The following is a 12,961-nucleotide window of genomic DNA, read 5'->3' on the forward strand; positions in this document are numbered from 1 at the left end:
CGGTCCCAAGGAGACCGCTGATTATGTATTTGACAGTACTAGACAATTCCATGGGTTGTGTTCTCGGTCAACACGATGAGACAGGTAGGAAAGAGCATGCCATCTACTACCTGAGTAAGAAATTCACAGATTGTGAGTCGAGATACTCAATGCTTGAAAAAACATGTTGTGCACTTGCATGGGCTGCGAAGCGATTGAGACAATACATGTTGTCTCACACAACCTTACTGATCTCCAAAATGGATCCAGTCAAGTATATATTTGAGAAGCCAGCTCTCACCGGAAGAGTTGCTCGTTGGCAAATGGTACTGACAGAGTACGACATCCAGTATACTTCCCAGAAAGCCATCAAGGGGAGTATTCTGTCAGACTATCTTGCTCAACAGTCGGTTGAAGATTATGAGCCGATGAAGTTTGAGTTTCCAAATGAAGACATCATGTTCCTCAAGATGAAAGACTGTGAAGAGCCAGTTGTTGAAGAGGGACCTGATCCAGACGAAAAGTGGACTTTAATGTTTGATGGGGCCGTCAACACCAGAGGAAGTGGAATTGGTCCTGTCATTACAACTCCGAAAGGTGCCCACATGCCTTTCACCGCTCGTCTGACTTTCGAGTGCACCAATAATGAAGCTGAGTATGAAGCCTGTATCTTGGGTATTGAGCAATCCATTGATTTGAGAATCAAGACTTTGGACATCTTCGGAGATTCAGCTCTGGTAACCAATCAAGTGAATGGTGATTGGAACACTCTCCAGCCTACTTTGGTCCCCTACAGAGATTACACGAGAAGACTGTTGACTTTCTTCACAACAGTAATGCTGTACCATATACCTCGTGATGAGAACCAGATGGCAGATGCTCTTGCTACTCTATCCTCCATGATCAAGGTGATTTGGTGGAACTATGCTCCTAAGATCAATGTTATGCGCCTTGATAGGGCCGCATATGTGTTTGCTGCTAAACTGGTAGTTGATGACAAGCCCTGGTATCACGACATCAAGTGCTTTCTGAAGAATCAAGAGTACCCTGCAGGGGCATCCAACAATGATAGAAAGACTTTGAGAAGATTGGCAGGCAGTTTCTTCTTGAACAAAGACGATGTTCTGTATAAGAGGAACTTCGACATGGTTTTGCTCAGATGCGTGGATAGACACGAAGCAGACATGTTAATGCAGGAAGTTCATGAAGGCTCCTTCGGTACTCATGCCAGCGGACATGCAATGGGTAAGAAATTGTTGAGAGCGGGATATTACTGGATGACCATGGAATCTGATTATTTCAAATATGCTCGGAAGTGCCATAAATGCCAGATTTATGCTGATAAGGTGCATGTGCCGCCAAATCCTTTGAATGTGATGTCTTCACCGTGGCCTTTCGCTATGTGGGGCATCGATATGATTGGAAAGATTGAGCCGACCGCTTCCAATGGGAATCGCTTCATCCTTGTTGCCATCGACTATTTCACCAAGTGGGTCGAAGCAGCATCATTTACGAAGGTCACCAGACATGTGGTTGCCCGATTCATCAAGAAAGAAATCATTTATCGCTATGGGATTCCCGAAAGAATCATTACTGATAATGGTTCTAATCTCAACAACAAAATGATGAAGGAGTTGTGCCAGAGCTTCAACATTCAGCATCACAATTCTTCCCCTTACCGCCCTAAGATGAACGGTGCTATTGAAGCGGCAAATAAGAATATAAAGAAGATTATGCAGAAGATGGTCGTTACGTATAGAGATTGGCATGAGATGTTACCCTTCACCTTGCATGGGTACCGTACTTCAGTACGTACATCGACCGGGGCAACCCCTTACTCCTTTGTGTATGGTATGGAAGCAGTCCTACCTGTTGAAGTGGAGATTCCTTCTCTAAGAGTCCTGTTGGATGTCAAGTTAGACGAAGCTGAATGGATTCGGACAAGGTTTAATGAGTTGAGTCTTATCAAAGAGAAGCGAATGGCAGCCATTTGTCATGGGCAGTTGTATCAAAGTCGGACGAAGAGAGCCTTTGATCAGAAAGTGCATCCTCGGTGCTTCCAGGTCGGAGATTTGGTGTTGAAAAGGATCCTTCCTCCTCAGACAGATCACAGGGGCAAGTGGACTCCTAACTATGATGGACCGTATATTGTCACCAAGGTTTTTGATGGTGGGGCCTTAATGCTTGCAACGATGGATGGTGAAAACTTCACTTCCCTGGTGAACTCAGACGCAGTTAAAAAATACTTCGCATAAAATAGACCCGCTGGACAGTAAAAAGAATAGTCCAGGCAAAAATGGGCATCCCGGCGAACCAAGAAAATGAAAAAGGTTCGGGCAAAAATTAGGGATTAAAAGTGAAAAGATTGTACAACCGGTAAGTTGAAAACCTGAAAAGGCAACTTAGGCAAAAATGGGTATCCCGGTGGATTGAAAACTGAAAAGGGCGATCCAGGCAAAAGTTAGGGATTAAGCGAATTACTGCGTTCTGAGTAGTTCTGAATCTCATCTCGTGTCAATGATTGGAAACTTTTGAAGGATAGGAAACAGTCCAATCACTCTTTCAGAAAGCTGATCATCTAGAGGATCTTGAAGACGAGCAAGTCATAGCAGAATTGGAACCCAATAGAAATCCATTTCACATTGCCATTAGATTAATGTCTATTTTTATTAGTTGTGCGATTACCTCTTTCCAGGGATTGCTTCCTGATATAAATGCCTATTCAGAGGCCGTTCAATCAATAAAATCATGTTATTCAGTATATCTCTGTTTTCATTTTCATTTTTCTGTTTTGTTTGCAAAAATGACGTCCGAATTTTTTGATAAACATTGCATCATGACACATAAGAGCTTTACAGGTACATGCTTAATAAACATTTAAAATTGTTGTAAATTTTAAGTGTTTTGGATCGTCTATTCAGAACAGGTACCCTCGGGGCATTTCCTTAAAATCCCCTGCAGGTGATCGTGAATGTTTTCCCCCAATAGACGAATTCGGTATCTTATCCCTGTAAAGCTGATCAGAGCGTTGGATTCTTCAATCCCCAGCAGGTTCTCACCAATGTACCTCTCTCCAAGCGGTGGTTTCATATTATACACTCCCCAGTAGAGTTGACAGTGTCAGACTATATACCCCCAGCGGAGTTGATAGTGCCAGACTGTATCTTCCCAGCAGAAGCGGCTGCTCCTCAGAGTTCGAGGCCAGATCGATAATCCCAATGCCAGATCCATGGTTTCTTTCCTTGAAGCAGAACCTCGGTACCGTATCGGTGTTTGCTTCCCCTGCTGAGTCATCCCTTGCAGATCGTGGTTGCCAGAACCACTATCGCTTTCCCCAACAGCAGGTTTTCAGTGTCATTCTCTCCCCAGTCAGAATCTCGGTATTTCGTCATTGCTAGAACACCGTGTGGCGGGTCATTTCCCCACAGAGTTCTTTGCACTGTGCATCTCCAGCAGTCTTGCCGGGGTCCAGAAGATGGTGATCATTTCTCCAGCAGATCCCCTTGCCTCAGCTTGGCATTCTACCCAGCATTTCGCATCCCTGCATGTAGAATCATATTGTATTGCATCCTCCCAAATCGCGTAGCATTTCCATTTTCATGGAGCATTACACCATTGAAAAATTCAAACATACGCATGTAAGCATAAAACATTCTCGGTATCCCAAGTGATAAGCCAGAAGTTGTTTCCAGTACTAAGACTGAAGATTGTTCATGACTTACCTTTGTTATCCCCAGCAAGTGTCATTGGCCCATGCGCCGCCTCTATTATCGTTCCCTATTTCTGCCGATGCTGACAGGCATGAAGTTTCTGGTGTTCAGACCGAAGTAGCGTTCAGGCCAGTTTTTCGATGTTCAGATCGAAGAAGTTTCCGACGTTCAGGTCAATGCAACTTGTGGCGTTCAGGCCAATTTTCCGATGTTCAGATCGAAGAAGTTTCCGACATTCAGGTCGATGCAACTTGTGGCATTCAGGCCAGTTTTCCGATGTTCAGATCGAAGAAGTTTCCGACATTCAGGTCGATGCAACTTGTGGCATTCAGGCCAATTTTCCGATGTTCAGATCGAAGAAGTTTCCGACGTTCAGGTCGACGCAACTTGTGGCATTCAGGCCAGCCTCTCGGTGTTCAGACCGATATTAATAATCTCATATCTCCCGATGTTCAGATCGAAGTCATTTGCAGTATTCATACTGATGAGCGGCATTCAGGCCATGGTTATTACTATGTTACCATTTATTTTGGTATCCAGGTTAACATTCTTTTTCGGTATTTAGACTGACTCTCACCGTACCAGACGGATTCTTCTTTCAAGACCACCTCTTTGCCGATTCTGACAGGCATTGTTACTTCACTTCACTTCAGTGCAAATTTTCGGGCTTTTATTGTATTCAATCCCTTGATACCTCGAAAGCACGAAAGCCGCTGCTATCTTCTTTCCAGGTCTCCAGTTGATTGAATAGGGGTAGCTGTAATACCCCAAAATTTACCCTTCATTTTTCCTGGATGCATACGCTTTACACCTCATGCATGCATTCATTTTTAGGTCATTTAGCATTTGCATATCATCATCGCAATCGGAATCGGATCCAAGAAGCTTGAACATCATCCAGGACACTTTGTGGGCTCTATTTAGATGATCAGTCAACACAAGGGAAAGACTTGAGTTACTTCCAACAGGGGTCTATTCGTCAGTCAAAACGTTAATCTTGAAGGAGCAAAGGTTTGTTCATGAGCTGTCATGCTCGCTAGGCGAAGCCCACGTGTTTTGAAAAAAAAAACGAAAAACGAAAAAAATAATAATAATAAATAAAAGAAAAAATCTTGGACTTGGACCTCTCTCATTTGAGCCCACAGGTCCACAAAAATCAGGTTATAAATTCAGAGTTTCAGTGAAACAAAAGGCAATTCTATTCCTGTTACCCTGTCTGGGAAAAAGATAGTGAGAGAAGAACCCTGGGGGAAAAAGATAGTGAGAGAAGAGCTAACAGAGTTCAGAGCAGCCTCCAAACCCTGAAGGGAACTCAACTGCACAGAATCACCTCTGCCTCACATAAACCCTAAAGATTGTTTTGTAAACCTCACGGGTGCAACTCAATTTCAATCAAGCTCTCCAATCAGGTTTGCCCTTATTCCCATTACCTTTGAGCTTTGAATTTGAATACTCAAAATGTTTGAGGTATTATGGGTGAATTTGATACCCTTTTGATGCATGTCTTTTTTGTGAATTTTAATGGCACGATTCATGTGGTTACATTTTGATTTGGGGGCAACCCTTGATTACCGTATTTTTTTGTCTCTAACCTGTTTGTTGAGTTTTTGTGAGGGCTCACATGACTTTTCCAGAGATGGTTTGCCTGGTGTTCCACTTTATTTGTGGGATACCCCCTGGAGGTTCATTCCAGTTACTTGTACTGACCCATTTTCTTTGATGATGTTAGCTTGGAGAGATCTCAGGGTTTATCGTTCCTTTAATTGTTGTTACCTCGGATCTTCATCCGTGTGGTACCTTTTACATTTTTCCTGCATTTTACTGCTTTCCTAGGTGGAAGACCTCGATAGGAGGCAATGTTTTTGTGTTTACTTTATGCAGGTTCCTTCCTCAAGGACTGCCTTTTTGCATGAGCATCCCAAACCCTAACCCTTCATTGATTTTTCTTCTCCTAAACACACGTTTACTCCTTCTACTATAGGTGAGTAAGTCTCCAAAGGTCGAGCATCCGGTAGATTGCGTAGTAACGTCGTTCGTCCAAAACCCAATCCATAACCCCGTAGTTAGCCGAACTACGGCTTGCTCTGATTCTCATTCCAGATGAGATACGTAGGCATAAGATGCGATGTCTTAGCGAGCACACATCCCCCAAACCCATAGGTCAGCCGAGCTACGAAGACTCTGATTCTCATATTCAGATGAGATACGTATGCAGTGGATGCGACATCCGCGCGAGTCATTTTCATTTAACCCCTTTTTTTAGTAAACAGCACAAGATAAACTCACACCCTTTAGACAAGAGCTACAAAAGTGGATCCCGTAGAGTACTACGGATGCGTAGGGGTGCTAATACCTTCCCTTCGCATAACCGACTCCCGAACCCAAGATTTGGTTGCGAGACCTTGTCTTTTCCTTTCCTCTTTTCAGGTTTACTTCGAGCGTTTCCTTTCCCTCCTTTGGGATAAATAACGCACACTGGCGACTCTTCTGTCATTTTCTTTCGCCGGTTGTTTTTTCGCACACTGTATTTTTCAGGTTGTGATAATCTCCTATCTGAAGCCTCTTGCTGATACATTTCTTCATGAGCTTAGATCCTGAAAGGGTTCTCTTTTATCGTACGTCGATATGATTCAGCTTGTGTGGTCTACCATTCTTTTTATGCTTATCCATTGTTTCTCAGTTTACTCTTGGTCGGTCTCTCTTCTCAAGAACCTGGATAGAAGCATAAAAAAATTCATTTGGTCGGGAAAAACTGATAAGCCTGGGTTGGTGACAGTCGCTTGAAAGAAAGTTTGTAGACCTTTTTCTCAAGGTGTTCTTAGTTTGAGATCCTTTGTTACTCTTAATGAAGCGTTGAATCTTAAATTATGCTGGGGTATTCTTAACTTTCATGAGGATTGGGCCTTTTTGCTCGAGGCGAGAGGTTTGCGGAACAGGGTGCCTTGTAAGTATCACTTCCAATCATCTATTTGGTGTAGAATTAAGAGAGATTTATATGTGGTCGTTCAAAACTCTTCTTCGTTGATTGGTAATGGTCTGAGCATAAATTTTTTGTTAGACCGGTGGTGTGGTCCGCCTTTGGTTATAAATATTGATGTTTCCAATTAGGTGGACCTTTCTACTTATGTTGCAAAATTTCTGGTGGATGGGGAATGGTCATTTCTTGTAGATATTTTAAATTTGATTCCTGACTTGGCCATTCATTCCAGCAAAATCGTTATTCTTATGGATCAAATTGAGAATTCTATGGTCTAGTGTCATAACAGCATCGGACAACTTAATTTGAAAGATGCGTATAATTTCAAAGCAGGTTCTTCCATCCTGACTCCTTGGGCTAAGCATACTTAGAATACTGACATTCCTCCTGCAAAGGCTTTTATTGTTTGGAGACTTTTCCACAACAAGGTTCCACCGAATTAAGGGGTGTCATTTGGCCTCTATGTGCAGTTTCTATAACAAGGACTTGGAATGCTCTTCCCATATCTTTTTCTCCTGTGGTTTTGCAATTAAATTATGGAAGTGGATTTCTTCTACTTTTGAGTTGAACGGGATTGTGAACTCGTTAAGCCAAGTGTTGGACATTTGTGATAGAAGTCAGAATCTTCAGTGTAGAGTGGTGGTTCAGGTCTCTATTATTTCCATTTTGAACTACATTTGATCGGCCAAGAATGCCTGCAGGTTCGAGGGTTAAATTAGGAATTGGGATGCAGCGTCCAAATTTATTATGGCTGAAGTGAAGAGCATTGTCGCTCTATTAAAAAAAACTGTGAATTACTCCATAAGGGATTTTACCATCATCAAAAAATTCAACTTGAAAATCACTTCTCCCAAAGCTCCTAGAATTTTAGAGGTGTTGTGGCAACCCCCTTCCAAAGGTTGGATTAAATGCAATTCAAACGGTTCTTTTCTTCCTTCCAATGCTGCTTGTGGTGGGGTTTTTAGGGACTACCCGGGTGGCTTTCTCTTGGGTTTTGTTGATAATTTTGACTATTTTCCTTCTTTACATTCTGAGATTTTGTGGCATTATGTGTGGTATACAGATTGCTCATTCTAGAGGTTGGAACAAGCTTTGGTTGGAGACGGACTCGACTATCTCTTTACTTGCTCTGAGGGATTCGTCTTTAATGCCTTGGCATTTGAGAAATCGTTGGTTGAAATGCAAAGTGTTTCTTACGTCGATGTCCTTCTCCATTACTCATATTTATCGGGAGGGAAATTAATGCAACTATGAGGTGGATCTATAGAAGCTATCTCCCAAGAATCGCTTCTCTTCTTGTGAGATGCAGCCAACTGAAACTTGCAAAGGATGTTACGACATTCATACCTTCTCGAATCGGTGTGTTTCATGGTGAAATCGGTAGATTTATTCATGTGAAATTTTTTGATAGCTCGCACACATTCTTCTTTAGTGCAGAACGTGTCTCCCACTTTTAGCTCACCCTATAATCGTGGATACGGGTTATAAAAAACATTGTTGGATGTTTCATCGTCATGCAAATCCATGTTTGTCATATGTTGAGGTGGATTAAATACATGACTTGGAGGTAATGATGTTGGATGATCGTCATCTTTAATGTTGTTGTTCAACATATGATCGACATGTGTCTTGGTTTCTTCTTCTTCATCATCAACGACGTTGACTCCTGCTTCTTCTTCTAGGTCGGCTTCATCTGAGTTTTATGAATCAAGTTCATCAAATTCAACTTGATTAGTTATCTGAGATTTTTGAGATGGTATACTTAGTTGAAGAGTAATATATAACTCAATAGAGTGACAACCAGAATGTTTGTGACTAACAAACATATATTCAACATCTTCATCGTCCCGTATCTTTAGCGGGTAAAATTTACATTGACTATTCTCGAAATAAATTGGATTTTGGTACCTGATTTATGACATAAGACCAGATCCTATGCATGATTCTATTCGTTTTTTCAAATGCAAGAAATTTGAATTTCTCTTGATCGTAAGTCGGATGGTATCGGTGTTTCGAAAACAAAACCCGTATACATCACACTCATATGTCTCACTGTTGTAGTGAGTATTGATAATATATTTGGGTGCAGATGACATAGTAATATTTTGGTGCAGATGAATAGTAATATTTGGGTGCATATGAATTTGTGTTGGTTTGAGGATGACATAGGAAGACAATTAAATAGAATGTGACATGGCATGCATGCAAGAGCTAGCGCCATTCCATTTGGCGCCAGCATGTATTTTTTGAACATGGGCGTTAGTCCATATGGCGCCTTGTATGTGCAGACCTCGAGATTCTGCGTTGCATGCAAATAGCCATGCAGACTAGGGATAAGACCATGCATGTAACCTGCCACGACCTAAGATGTGTCAGTCCATATGGCGCTAGCTTTGAACATTTGCATGTGCACGCTAAACCAATTGGCGCTAGCTTGCATGCCCATTTTTCCATACATGCAAACTTTTGCATGTCTCTCATTATAAATATCCATGTAATAATCACTTCTTCATCAGCAACAATCACTTCTATACCTGCAATAACCACTCTTTCATCTACAACAATCATTGTTTCATCTGCAACACTATGATAAGATGTCTCTGCTCACTATGGGTGAATCATATAGAGGCACGGTTGCAAACATAGCAACTTATGTAAGCATTTAATTCTTGTATTATTTTTCTAACACAATTTTGTATAAAGTAACTTATTTTGTTGTTTATTTTTTAGGATGTTTCTAGGTTTCAAACTCGTGTCCACGAATTTGTTCTCATGGACACGATGATTGAACCTTATGCCGAACTCGTCGGTTTTGGACATGTAAGCAAAATAATATCTTGGTAGGTTGATACTAAATGTATTCTTTCATTATGTGAAAGATGGTGTCCCGAGACACACATTCTGGTTTCCAACCGATGAATGTACTGTGACGTTAGAAGATGTCTACATGTTATTGGGACTGCCTATCGAAGGTAAGGCAATAAATGGTCAAACCAACTATGTGAATTCAATTTGCATGGACCTCTTGGATGCTGACTCGTTAGATGATAACTTGAAAGGTCAAGGTATACTACTTTCACGCCTTAAGGAATATTACAACAACTTACAGTTAGATGAAAATTCCATCGAAGACGCTCGAATAATAAAAACTAGGTGTTATATTATGCTTTTAATTGGTTTATTTTTATTTCTCGAAGGTAGTGGTTCTAGTATGCATGTTATGTATTTACCTTTACTAAGACATGTAGATAAAATAAGAAGTTACAGTTAGGGGTCCGCTTGTTTGGCTTATCTTTATAGCTCTTTGTGTAAAAATGCACACAAAGACACATCTACATTTTCTGGATGTGCTGTTTTGCTTCAAGCATGGGTTTGGTCCAGACTACCATCCCTAGCGTCCGTCAACCACAACCCGTTCACAATCTCGTACGCGTAAAAGTAAGTTCTTAAAAATGGACTATATTTACTTACTTTACCAATTATTATCTCTAAATAATATTTTTACTTTTATGGTGCAGATGGTCGGCACGTGGTATGAGTTACAACAGATGTCCTAGACATTGTATTACTAGTATCACAATCTCTTGGATCACCTTCGACCAACAGATGTATTGCCATTAACCTAATTAATTTGTAATAATTTGTAATAATTTGTTAATTTCTTCTGACAAATTTATAATCTAATATATGTTCATATTTCAGTTCATTTGGCGTCCATGTCTAAACTTGGATCATGACCATGAAATCAACGAACAAGATGTAGCTGTTTGGACTGCATGCACACCGATCATAAGATTCACCACTGTGGAGATGCACCATAGTGATCGTGTTAAATTGCAGTTCGGTATGCTTCAACACATCCCAGATCCCCCGACAAACCTCGGAGAATGGCATCTACGAAAAGTTAACGACCAATGGAACTTTAACCCTTGGCAAAGCTTCGCTAGATCTGAGTGACGAAAATGGAAGCACCGACAAGACCATGTCTTAACTGACGTTGTGATGTCAACCGAAGAAAAACCAAGTCGTAATTATATGGCTTGGTACAAATCGATTGGATTTTAGTTCATCGCCGAGGATATGTACCTATACGACTCAAGCTAAGCAACTTACACACAAGAAGGTTCAACATCTAACCCCAATAACATTGTCAAACTGATTACTCACAACCCCTTATCCATCAAAATTTTCGAACCACAAACACACAAACCTACGACCATAACATGCCAAACACGCAACCACAATACCAAGAGCATATCTCGTACCACCATCAACAAGTAGATCATCATCAAGACACCCAACATCGTTATGCGTCCAACACGTCACCCTACCACAACCGCCTTAGCCAAAACACCCAGCGATCATTTAACACCAACCGTCCTTCCTCCTACTATAGCCAAGAATCCCAAACATCACAAAACCAAAACATGCAACAACCATATGACTACCAAACACCACAACAATCATTTCAACCTTTCCTCGATGCATCATTCACACTAATGTCGCCCTTCAATCGTCCTGGTCGCCCTCCAATAACTCAAGCACAGCCCAACAACTCTAGCATGGGTCATGAACTCAGTTATGGCAGTAGCGCTTCAATGCATGCATAAGACTACGCGGATTTGTCTGAATATCTTAGGTAATCTCCTGTAGTTGGTGGTGATGTTCCTGGGCCCTCAGATACTCAAACACCTAGGGTGAATCATCAATGTGGGTTAGGACCACGCGTTCGGGTAGCTAGGGGATGTGGGACCGGAGGTCGGTTAGGTCATCTTGGTAAACGCGTATTAATATTAATATCAATTGGTCTGATTTCGACTTTTAGTTAAAATGTACAATGTTTTTCAAAAAAAATTACGAAACATACACAGATATCAGACCAATTGACGTCTCCTTTGTAAATTAACACACAGGCGCCAATTGGATTGACAGCACTAGGTGCACTAGCCAATCCAATTAGCGCCACCTCTTTAAGTTTAAGAGCAGACGTCAATTCATCTGACGCCACCTCTTCAAAGTGGAGTATTTTGAAAAATAATCTAAAAAATGGATTATTTAAAAAAAAATGGGTTATTTGGGTCAAAATTTCAAATATCAGTCCTTTATATTATTAGTTTTTTTTTAATAAAAAAAACTTTATATATTTTTGAATGTATCCAAAAAGGTAGGGGTGTTCGCGGTGCGGTTTGGGCGGTTTTTACGATAAAAATCACCCGAACTGCAAGAGAAAAAAGCATGCGGTTCGGTTTGGTTCGGTTGACTTTTAGAAATAAAATCAAACCAAATCAGTGCGGTTTGGGTTGGTTCGGTTTTTTATAATATTTTTATTGAGCCATATATACTCCTATAAATAACGACATAACTTTGTGTTTAGTCATTCATATATTGTTAAATAACATCAAAATTCATCATATTTAAACAAAAACGTTTCATTCAATATACAAAAAACCAGATTAGACAAAAGTGGAATAAAAGACAAATATAAATAGTAGCATAAAATAATATCAAAGACATTATAATAAAACATAAAAAAAAACATATTAGATGAGAGATTAAAGAAGATGAAAAACAGAACATAAGAGATGCGAGATTGAGAAGAAAAGTGCAATAAAAACGTAATTGGAAGAGAAAATAGTAACATAAAAGATAAAAAAGAAAGAACATAATAGAGGACTTATTAAAGTAGAATAGGCGAGACCTACATGGAAAAGAAGATGAGAAGAATGTGTGATACTACTATGATAGATTGAGAGATTTAAGAAGGTTGAAATTGAAACCCTAAGTATGATTAAGAGAAAATCATTTGTAATTGTAAGGTTAAGGCATACTAGGTTTGAGGTTTGGGTTGGATGTGGGATAAGTGAACTTTGGGTTGTAACATAATGCGGTTTGGTTTGGTTTAGTTCGGTTTGCAAAATACAAACCGCAAACCAAACCAAACCGTGCGGTTTTATTAAAAAATGACCCAAACGAATCCGAACAAAATGCAGTTTTTTGCGGTTTCGATTTGATTTGATTTGGTTTTGAACACTCCGACAAAAAGGCCTAAAACTATTCATGATAGTATCGAACACTTTAATAATTAAACAGATCATGATAGAAAAAAGTTGTACCAAATAAGGTAAGATCATAAAGTTGTTAAATATTTGATTTTTTTCTAGTCACATCCATATTCTTTAATCATATAAAATTCCTTTTTTAATTTTTATGTTGAATTTATGCATAATCAAGAGTTCAAAATCATGTTAATTAATTTTCAATTAAAAAAACCATTTTATTAGTTTACAGTTTCCTT

Source organism: Lathyrus oleraceus, chromosome 3 (genome assembly GCF_024323335.1).
Source record: "Lathyrus oleraceus cultivar Zhongwan6 chromosome 3, CAAS_Psat_ZW6_1.0, whole genome shotgun sequence".
NCBI classification, from domain to species: domain Eukaryota; kingdom Viridiplantae; phylum Streptophyta; class Magnoliopsida; order Fabales; family Fabaceae; genus Lathyrus; species Lathyrus oleraceus.